Source organism: Lagenorhynchus albirostris, chromosome 12, assembly GCF_949774975.1.
Source record: "Lagenorhynchus albirostris chromosome 12, mLagAlb1.1, whole genome shotgun sequence".
Taxonomy (NCBI): domain Eukaryota; kingdom Metazoa; phylum Chordata; class Mammalia; order Artiodactyla; family Delphinidae; genus Lagenorhynchus; species Lagenorhynchus albirostris.
The window spans coordinates 78,015,558-78,027,344 of record NC_083106.1 but is presented as its reverse complement, the minus strand read 5'-3'; the positions used below and the strand labels follow the sequence as shown (position 1 = coordinate 78,027,344).

The following is an 11,787-nucleotide window of genomic DNA, read 5'->3' as shown; positions in this document are numbered from 1 at the left end:
GCAACGACATTTTCTTTTGGAGAACTACCCACCCGTATTGCATAGCAGCTACACAGTATTTTTGGAGTGTGTGTTGGGGTATTGACTCTATCCCAGTTCCCAGAGTGAGTCCTCACAGACCTAAGCAAATCTGCCTCATATGACACAGTTGCCATGATGATTGGCTCAGTAACCAGTCCTTTGACTTATCAGTGTTACTTACTTGGATACTGTGTTGCTTAAGATTTATTGGGCCAAGCAGAGGGAATAGGTGAAATAAATGGCATCTATTCTAAGGTAGGATGAAGAGAAAATCTGTTTATCTCAGTGATGTGGATACAGATGCACAGCCTGGAACTGCTGTAACCATTTGTAAAAATGGAGAGAAATTAGGCTAAGGTTTAAGTGTTAATAGAAGACTGTGAAAGAATTAGAGAAAAATGGAGCCAGCACCCTGATTAAACCATGCCTGAATTCCCTGTGAATTTTCAAGTTATGTGAGTAAATAAAATCCTATATTGTTTATGTCAATTTGAAATGAGTTTTCTAATATGTGTAATAAAAACCTACCATACTGTTAAAGGGGATCAGAAAGGAAGGGAGCAAGGAGGCCAATACTCATAATCTACCTGTCTGAAATTCCTACCCTCAGAGATATTTCTTTGTGTTAAACTATTGATCTAGTGCAGAACCATCTAATAGAACTTTCTGTTATGATGGAAATATTCTACATTTGGGCTGCCCAATATGGTAGACATTAGGGAAATGTTGAGGAAGTGAATTGATGAAGTGAATCTTAAATTTCACTTAATTTTTTTTTTGTTTGTTTTGCGGTACGCGGACCTCTCACTGTTGTGAGAGCAGCTCCTGCTGCGGAGCACAGGCTCCGGACGCGCAGGCTCAGCGTCCATGGCTCACAGGCCCAGCCGCTCCGCGGCATGTGGGATCTTCCCAGACCGGTGCATGAACCCGTATCCCCTGCATCGGCAGGCGGACTCTCAACCACTGCGCCACCAGGGAAGCCCACTTAATTTTAATTAAGCTTAAATTTAAATAGCTGCATGCAGTTAGTAGCTATCATATTGGGCAGGGAAAATACAGATTCCACTGTTAAAAAGCAGAGTACCTAGAAAAATAATAAGTTGGACTCATCACATTTTTAATAACTCATTAAAAACTTCTTCTTGGGAAACTTAAACTTGGGCCTGGAACACAGGAGGCTTGGTATATTTGATAATTTGATTTGCATTTGTTTTGGAGTTGGGTCATATAGGAGAGGCCCAGAATAGGGAAACACTTTTACCTTTTCTCCCAGCGGATCTTCAAGGATCCGCTATTCTGTTGCCAATTTTTCTTGATATGGGCAGTGTATTTTCTTAGAGCTTAGTTTCACATCAGTGGGAATATAAACGAATGGTATAAATAAATATATCAGGAATTCCTTACAAATGAAGTAAATGATGTGTTCTAGATGCGGGGATTTTGAAAACAGACTATATTACATCAATGAATCTAATCAAGAAATAAAAGCTAAGTCCTATCAATTTCCTTCTCTCTTCCCTTCCTTTTTTCCCTTCTTTTTCTTCCCTGTCTGTACTAGTCTGTCAGGGCTGCCATAAAAAAATGCCACAGACGGGAGGGCTTAAACAACAGACATTTATTTTCTTATGGTTCTGAAGCCTAGAACTCCAAGATTCTGCTGTTCTCAGGTTTGGTTTCTCCTGAGACTGCTCACCTTGCTTTGCAGATGGCCACCTTCTTGCTGTGTCCTCACATGGCCTTTTCTAATGTGACAAGCACATCTCTGATGTCTCTTCCTCTTCTTATAAGGACACCATTTCTATTGGATTAGGGCCCCATCCTTTTGACAACTTTAACCTTAATTTCCTCTTTAAAGGCTCTATCTCTAAATATAGTCATATTAGGGGTTAGTGCTTCAACATATGAATTTGGGGTGAACAAAATTCAGTCCATAAACCTATCTTCCTTTCTTCCACAAATACGTGTTAAGGACCTATGTTATGAAAGGCACTGAGGTCACAATAAGAATGAGGAAGCTATAGTCTCTGTCCTAATAGAGCCCCAGTCTCTCTGTGTGGAAGAGAGAGATAACTTACATAGTACTCATAATGTACTATGAGTTCTCATGGGAGAAACATTATGAAAACACATGAGAGGGGCATCTAAACCTCTCGGGTGGATATGAGGGGAGGCTTTTGGGAGTAAGTGACACCAAGATAATATCTGAAGAAAGAGTAGGAAGAAGCCCAATAAGGGGGTGCTGGCTTTGGAGGAGGAATCCAGAGGGAACAGGAAGGGTGAAGGCATGGAGGGGAGATACAGCTCAGTGCAAACAGAGCGTGGTGACAAAGAGAAGAGGGAGCACTGATCGAACTCTGTGGTTGCTTGGATGGGCTGGGTGGTATAAGGGGATGGGTGATGGCCAGGCCAGCATTTATGCCCTGTAATTCCAGGAGAGGTCGGGCAGGAGAGCAGGAGAGGCCATGTCAGTCACGTCAGGTCGTTTGAAGGATTTTATGTTGGTAACTTGGTGCTATTTCCCCTTCACTTCTCTCTTCTGTGTTCAGGGACTTGAATCCTGGAAAGTACATTTTCCAGACTTCCTGTCAGCAAGGTTCCTATTTAAATTTTGTTGATGGGAGGCATTTATATTCAACTTGGGAGTCAGGGAGAAGCCAAGGCACTATTTCAATGTAAAGTCTGGTGTCCTGAGAGTGACCCCTCCGTTGCTGCAGGCAACTGAGACCATCAGTACTGTCTCCCTGAGACGCCTGCACAGCCCTAGCCTTCCAACAGTTTTTGACATCTCTAATTCCCAGAATTAAATCCCTTCCTGCTCAAAATACCTGAAATAATTCTTGTTTTCTTGATCAGACTCTGACTTATGATAAGGCCATTGGGCTGAGCATTCCATATCAGATGCTAAAACTTAGTTCTACCAGTCCTCTGAGATACTTTCAGAACCAGCTCCATTATTCCTCACACCCAGCCTTTCCTTCCCACCCTACTCTAGCCATCATCAGATTGAATCCAATCTCCTTTCCTTCTCTTTCTCTTAAACCTGTGCATGTATCTTCTGGAACTCTCTACCTCTGTTTAGCAATCCCACTGCATCTTCAGCGTCTCCTCTGAATGCCCTTTCTACCTCCTCACTAAATTAAAAATCTGGCTGTCCTCGAGGATACCGATTTCCCTTGGAGCAATGTATCTCAGGGCCAGGAAGTGGGGCATTGTTTTCCAATGTCCCACGGCTGTTTCCAAATCATTTCTCCTAGTTCACCTGGAGTAATTACAGCTGCTGATACCGTACCCCATCTTCTCACTGCGGGTCTACAGTTAAAGTCACTTGGTTGCATGAACCGTTCAACCCTTTCCTCCCTCTTTAATATTTTGTTTGTAATGTTTCCACCCAGGGTTGTTTAAAGTTCATCATATGTAAATCATTTAGAAAAATGGCACAAAGTAAGTTCTCAGTGAATATTATCATCGTCATCTTCCTCGTTTCCCTGCTTGCACCAGAACAAGTAAATATTGCTGCAAAAAATCACACAACTGTTTTACTGGTTTCTCTTTGAATTCATGATTTCACCCCTGAAACTGGCTCTCAACCCTGCCCAGCCATCAATATTGTTCTTTGTAAAGCTTACTTTCCCATTCAGGGAGATGACATTACATTCTCTTCTTTTTTTCCTGTCTCACACCTCTTCACTCTAATTCTCAGCTGATGATCTCAGTTCACACTTAATTATAATGCAGACAATACAGATTAATTTGGAAACTCTCTCATCTTCCTTCCACCAAATCATTTCTCTTTAATGCATCTGCACCCACTCCTCTTTCTTCCTCCCTATTTTCATAAGGGAAGTGGCCCTTCTTTGATCACAGCCAATCCTTCTACTTGTTCTTTGCATCCCTTTTCCCATCCTCTCTCTTTTTTTTTTTTTTTTTTTTTTTTTTTTTTTGCGGTACGCGGGCCTCTCACTGTTGTGGCCTCTCCCGTTGCGGAGCACAGGCTCTGGACGTGCAGGCTCAGCGGCCATGGCTCACGAGCCCAGCCGCTCTGCGGCATGTGGGATCTTCCCGGACTGGGGCACGAACCTGTGTCCCCTGCATTGGCAGGCGGACTCTCACCCACTGCGCCACCAGGGAAGCCCTCCCATCCTCTCTTAAGATCCTTCTCTTACTGTTACCCACTCTCCCATTACCACCAACTGAAAAAAAAAATAACAAACAACTCTCGCACACACCCTCTTTCTGTTCCCATCCATGGTAAGACTTCAAAGTAGTATTCTGCAGGTACTGTGTCCACTTCCTGATCTCCAACCACTTTCAGCCCTTTCCAGTCTGGTACCTGAACCCATACCTCTGCAGAGACCAAGAGCACTTCTGAGGAGGTCAGTATCTCCATGGAGCCAACTTCGGTGGCCTTGCTTGGTCCTCATGTTTGTCAACCTCACAGTAGCATTCAGCCCAGTTGAAACATTTTGCCCTTCTTGAAGAATTTTCATATTTTGCCATAAATGACCCCATGGATCCTTGGTTTCACTCAAAGTTTTCTATTCTTTTCCATCCAACCTGGGGCATGGTTGAGGAGCCACGCATCTGCATACACATCCCGGCTTCGCTATTTCCTAGCTGTGTGACCTTGGGCAGATGACTTGACTTTTCTGTATCTCCGTTTCTTCATCCATATAATTAGGATAATAGTGCTTTAGTTATGTGATTATTGTGAGGATTATATTAACAGTGTGTGACTTGTACTAAGTTCTCAATAAATATTAGATATTATTATATGCTTAAAACTCTCAGATTTATATCTCTTGTCTAGACCTTCTAAAGTTTAGATTCATATGCACCTGCCTATTTAAACTATACATGGTTGGCTAGTAGGATCTCCAGATTAACATGTTCAAAAGAGAGGTAAAAACTAGTTGGATCCCCAAATTAACATGTTCCAAACAAACTTCAGAATTCTTCATTAACCACCAAACCTGTTCCTCTGTGTTAACTCTCTCACTAAATGGCGTTATCTTTATCTATTCAGCAAAAATTATTTATGAATAATACATAATCTGAAATTAGGAAATTGAACTATAGGTAGAAAAAATTAAAACCATTGTAGTGTTTCTTGGATTAGATAAATCTACCATCAACCAAAAGTGCCTTGTTGAACTTTCATGATACAAAAATCCAGTGAGTGTGTGTGTGTGTGTGTGTGTGTGTGTGTGTGTGTGTGTGTAGGCATTGGTGTGTTTGCTTGCTAGAAGTTAGGAGGAAAGTGACATGCATCCTAGAAATAGAAGATCTGGTCTCATGACTTCCATTCTACAGGAATATTTTTATTTACCTGGGCAGCTAAAACACATAGTACACACAGAATCACACATATCTTTGAAACATGTATGAAACAACCATATGCTATCAAAATAATCTATAAATGTCTGTCACTTCTTCATGATTACATTAACACTTGTTCCATTTCTAGTATGTTTTCCAGGTATATTTATAACATTTTCTCTTAAGTGGTTATTTATGTTCTGCAATATTCAGTTTTGCTGGCCCATGTTTTTACAACTCTTCTTTGATTGCTTTCATAATGACTCCAGATATAGATACAAAATTCTTTATGGTACATTACCAAAGGAAAGAAATTTTGGATTCACAAAGAAAATAAATACCTTGGACTTTCATGGTCTTATAAATTCAGCAGTCTTTTAGTGATCATTGCAGACACTGTGCAATATTAATTACCAAGCACATACTACGTTCCAGCCACGGGACTAAACAATTTTTATGCAGTGTGTCGTAGAAGCATCACATTAATTCTACCAAGTAGGAGTATTATTAACTACAATACCAGATGGAGAAAGTGGGTTAAAAGATGCTAATTAATTTGCTTTCATTAAGGTCACAAAGCTAGTAAAGGACACAGCCAGCATCCAGGCTCATATCCTCCTACCTCCAAAGCCAGTGTTCTTTATTATTAACTTAATTTAAAACTTTACATAGTGATTACAAAGAAATAGTTTATTCAGTCGTGTGCCCTAACAGTTTATTAACTGGCCTATTCTTTCTATTTAAATTTTGTCTTTTTTCCAGTTGATGAGTTCTTAATTTTTTTGAGATTTTCACATGAGCAGTTTTATTAATTGTTTTTACACATTGGACAGAAAACTTCATTACCTCATTCTTCATTATTTACTCAACTGTAAGGTTCAACTTCTAAGTTCCAGCTAAGTGTTTATAGATCCCTTTCTGTTGTATTCACCATCTCCCTTAGTACTATGGTTTCATTGTATGATGATCATTTTGAAGTCTGCATTTATTGCAAAGGTAAGACTTTCCACATATTAGTTCTTTTACAAATTTAGCTCAATTCCCAGATCATGTCCTCGGGCTGCCAAAATGGCTGTGTGGCAACGCTGAAAACTGATGATAAATCGGGAATGTTTAGATTGAGACTTGTGAAACTGGACTGAAGCACTTATCTTTAGATCCAATTTTGGTGATGTATGTATTATGACTCCTGGCAAGGAAAAAGCAGTTTCTCGTGGATGGAAATCTTTCTCTGAAGTAGACTCTCACAGAAACTCCAGAGGGAGCAATGAAAAGAAAATGTTGAATTCTCTGACTTTGTTATTGAGGAATATAATAAGCAGGGTCTTCCACAGCAGCTTTACCAGTCATGCAGAAAATGTCTTCATAGGGCTGTTTCCACAATGTTGGCTTTCAATGAACGTTTAGGGAATCATTTTTACATTGTAGTGTGGAAGATATTCCCACAAGGAGCTGACACGATGAAGGCCAGGGAAGTAACTTTCCTATGACTAGACTGGATCAGAAATAGGACTGAGGTCATCGAGCCAGAGTGATTTGGCTAGAATGCTTCTTAGATTTTGTTGCCTGTCAGTCTTAATTAATCAACACCCCATGTCTTTCTGTAAAAGATCTTAACCAAATTAACATATGCAGTTAAAAAAAAATCAAACAATTGAACAGATCTGGGTAAGGAGAAAAGCTGGGTAAGGAATTAATAAAGACAGCAGCAAGACTGATGCCCATAACACACCATCCTGAAGAGTGCCTGGAGGATGACCAAGAATGTGGCTCTAAGTTTCCTAGAGGGCAAAGAAAAAGTGAAAGATAATTATAAATGTCAGCGTCCATTATAGAGAAGCCAACTAATGGGTAATGAGAAGCATCGATATTTCTGGTATGGAGACTTGAGTTTTCCCCCAGAAGTACTCACAAACAGCCTAAAATCCCTAATGACATCATACTGAGGCAGTTACATATTGTGCTGTTTGAATATATCCTTTGGAGGAAGGTGAGTACATGAATCAGCCATATCACTGAGTGAAAGCGTTTCTGTTGCCATAGTTGGGAGTGGGCACTAAATAATTTGGCCCATATATTTAGCTCTGAGATGATATGGTGTGTTTCAAGGGAAAAATTAGACCAACTAGTTACAGCATACGTGAAGGGACTACATATTCTTAGGGCCATAAGTATTTTCTAATTAAAAATCATCTTTTGTTATTACACAGTAGTATATGTATATTGTAGAAAATCAAATGATACAGATACATAAGAATAAGAAAGAAGACATTTTACCCCTACCCAGAAAAAATGATCATAGTGTGTCTTGCAAAAAACGTAAAACAGATAGCTAGTGGGAAGCAGCCGCATAGCACAGGGAGATCAGCTCGGTGCTTTGTGACCACCTAGAGGGGTAGGATAGGGAGGGTGGGAGGGAGGGAGACGCAAGAGGGAAGAGATATGGGGATATATGTATATGTATAGCTGATTCACTTTGTTATACAGCAGAAACTAACACAACATTGTAAAGCAATTATACTCCAATAAAGATGTAAAAAAAGAAAGTCATATAATGCATAATGTTTTGTAAATTGCTTTTTCCAGTTACATTGTTAGTTAAAATATTTAATTTTTTATGTCAAAAAGTTTTATGTCTTCTAAAAACCAGTCCATATTCCATATTCCATTTCCCAACTTCCCCCCAAATGTCCTTTATATAAATGGTTTGTTGAAACCAGAATCCAGTCCAGGTCCATGAACTGAATCTTGTTTTTATGTCATTTAAAGTTTGTTAATCTAGAACAGTGCTTTTTATCATGACACTGACTTGCTGAAGAAACTGTGCTAGTTGTCCTATATTATATTTTATCTTCTGGATTTATGTGGCTGTTCTCTTATAGAAAACCTTCTATATTTCCTAATGAACTGGAATGAATTCCAATTAAACAATTTTGGCTGGAATACACCATGGGTAATGCTGTGTCCTTCATGGTGCATCAAATCAGGAAATACATTATATCTGGTTGTCCCACACTTAGCAGTGCTGAGACTGACCTGTGGATTAGGGTGATGAAAGCCTGATCCCCTCTTTGTACAGACACGTTCTCTCATTGAATTGTGTAAGTAATCAGTAGAGTGCTGCTTTGTCACTACATAAGTGTACAGTTCTCCATCAACAATTTATCTAATGTTTTAATGAAAATTGGTAATCCTTAAATAAATGAATATTTTTTCTATCATTTGATATTTATTTACTGGCATTTCTCCAGGCCATAGAAGAATGGGTCCAATTAGTCTATTTAGTTACCTTGAAGTACAGTTTCTACAGGAAAATCAGGATACCTACTTAACTCTTTCACTTTAATTACCAATTTTTGAACTATGAAGGTGGCTCAGAAGACACCTTAGAGAATGACAGCTGTATTTTCTGGCGTCTTTTCCTGAGCATAATGTTCTGGATTTCCAGAGGATCCATGTGTGTTAATTTACTAGAATCATTATTCTTTGTGTTGTTCGAAAGTTCACAACTTTAGCCAGTGGGAGCCCCTTCGTATTAGCTCTCATATCCTATGACCAACCCACTAACCTTTGAAAGCTTCTTGCTTCCTGTCACAATACATCTCAGACACACCTGTACCATCCCTGCCCCAGTCTTGGGATCAGCTATTTGTCCAAGTGGAGAATGGTATTAGAGATTAAGATATGACATGAGAACTACAATGGTAATGTTTGCTTCTAACGACTATAAATATTTTTTCCAAAATGGTTTTTAATAAGCACTGGCAGCTGAAATTTCAAAGATGTGTCCGCCGGATATTATCTGGTATAGCTAGGATACTTAGTAAGGGCAGATGTTTATAATAAACAACCAGTCCAAAAGTAGAATAAGGGCCTCTTAAGAAAAGTGAGAAGTCTTTTTTGTTGTTGTTGTTATAATGAAATCTTCAAAGTGACTCTTTACTTCCGAAAAAGTTCATCATTGGGAATTCGTGAGTTACAAATCTATGAAGAGATTGAAATACTGGAAGAATGTCACAGAATATAAAAGGCATACATAAATAAAATGGGAAGGCTATGAATTCTTGTAAGGGACAATGAAATCACCATTTTTTAAAGAGAGTGGCGCTATATATTTTGATATATTTCTTAAGATAGAACCTGATTTGTTAGTGAATATTTCAAATAAGGGTTGCATCTGTATATCCTGTATGACTTTGTAATGGAAACACTAAACTAAGAGTGACCTTAAAACTTCCAAGAAGCTCCAGATTTGTACAGGTAGATATATTTTGAACCAATCTGATTGGATCTAATTTTTAAAAGACAAGCGAATTCAGCAATGAGTTTCTCTGTTCATATGACTCCTAGTCTGGATACAGCTGTAAGGATAAAGTCAACTTGAGAATCCTAGGATTTGTCTGAGAATCCGTATTTAAGTTAAGTCATATATATATATAAACATTAAAGAAAGCAAACTGTCAAGATTTATTTATGAACATGAAGGAACAGAAAAGAGTAAGAAATTTCTTTACTTTGAGATTATTAAGCAATTACTGAATGATTAGGGCACTAGGGTATAACTTTTGAAGTGCCTTACTTTCCTATGTTCTAGTTGCAGTTAAACATTTTTTCTCAATTCTTTACTTTTTAGGGATACCATTATCAAATTCTCAATGCACTTAACCTCTCAAGTTTTCAGGATAAGAATCTCATGGAGCAATTCCGCAGGAAGCCAGACACAAGTTTGCTCAGTTTTCTTTTTCTTTCTTTCTTCTTCTTTTTTTTTTTTTTTTGCGGTACGCAGGCGTCTCACTGTCGTGGCCGCTCCTGTTGCAGAGCACAGGCTCCGGACGCGCAGGCTCAGCGGCCACGACTCACGGGCCCAGCCGCTCCGCGGCATGTGGGATCCTCCCTCCTGGACCGGGGCACGAACCCGTGTCCCCTGCATCGGCAGGCGGACTCTCAACCACTGCACCACCAGGGAAGCCCTGCTCAGTTTTCTTGCCAAGACCTCCCCGTATTTCTGCCTCTGCCACCCCTGGTGGCCTGGTGGGAAAGCTGCCTTGCACATCCCTCAGGCCCAAGTGGGTTCAAGACTCAACGTCTCCTACCGGGGACCCTCCCAATACCGAGGACTGGAAGTCGTTCCTCTGAACTCTCCCTGCTTCTAAGCGACCATCACTCAGACTGATCTGTGCCTGTGTGCTCCCAGGATTTTGGGTCGCCAACTATAAACAGTGAGTGGAGGAGAGCTGTTGCTCATCTAGTCCTCCACACGGGGACCTGTCTTGGGGCTACAGCCCCAAGGAGGAGAACCCACACTCTGCTGAAGATGGAGGTAGCGGGGCAAGGCCGCTATGGCTGCAGGGCCTCCAGCTTCTTCCATGAACAGATGACTCAAGTGGAAGCAACTTGCTTACTTCTGCACTTACTCTGCCCGGACTACTGCCTGACCCTGAGCAGACGGGCGAACATCACACATCATCCAAAATGGACAGTGGGAGCACTGCTTTCTGATTCTTCTTCACCTCGTAAACTGTCTGAATCAAAAATTTTTATTTATTCTTCCGCCAAACACAACTGATTTCCATCTACAATTATTTTTTAAGGTAAGAAACGTGAGTCAACTGAAGAAAGGCCTGTGGCCTTGAGCTAGGGAAGGGTGACACTGTGACACTCGACTGAGCCCCCCGGGCTGTGGGGTTGAGCTTGGGCCGCGCAGGACTGGACCCGGGTCAGCGGACCTTCTCCAGGGCAGCTCTGCAGCACTGCACGCACTGCTGGTAGATGGTCTCAAAGTGAACGTCACTGCCGTCATAGCGATCTTCAAAAATGAGTTGTTTTTGTGGCTCGTAGCTCCCAAGTAGTTCAATTTTCGCTCTGCAGTTTTTAACTTGGTTACTTTTTCTATTCAAATCTCTACGGTTGCTTTCATCCATACGTAGTATACAGTCAAAAGCAGCGGCAAAGTCTTCTTTGGTAACCTGCCGGGCAACGTGACTCATGGGAGTACCATGCTTCTTCATGCAAGCCTGCCCCCCGATAATCAGGAGAGTTTCCTAGTTCATACGTGGACGTCGCTGCACTGTCCATCCTCCAAGTATCTGAAACGCTTTGATCAGTTACAAGTTTCCTGAAGACTGCTTCTGCAGTGGGTAATAGACAGATGTTACCCAGACACACGAACACCCCCGACTTGGTCACCTGCTCGGCCATCTTCCCCCCCCCCCCACCAAGAAGTCTTAATTAAGATTGATGCCTGAATGAATGACAGTCTCGCCTTTGCATAAAAGTGAAATTAAGGACAGCAAGTCTTCAGTTCCCAGCCAATTTAATTATTATGTATATCAGAGGTTAGCGAAATCTCAGGAGAGTTGTGCCTAAGTTCAGCTTTTTTTTTCTTATGTAGTATTTTTGTTAAAGACACAGTTCTGCAGTTCATGAAAATCTTATAATTTGCGGGCCTCA

General features: G+C 40.6%; 1 pseudogene; it reads right to left on the bottom strand.

The window, feature by feature from the left end:
- Nucleotides 1–11,054: 11,054 nt before the first annotated feature.
- LOC132530780 (low molecular weight phosphotyrosine protein phosphatase-like) lies at nucleotides 11,055–11,535 on the bottom strand (annotated as a pseudogene).
- Between the last annotated feature and the right edge of the window lie 252 nt (nucleotides 11,536–11,787).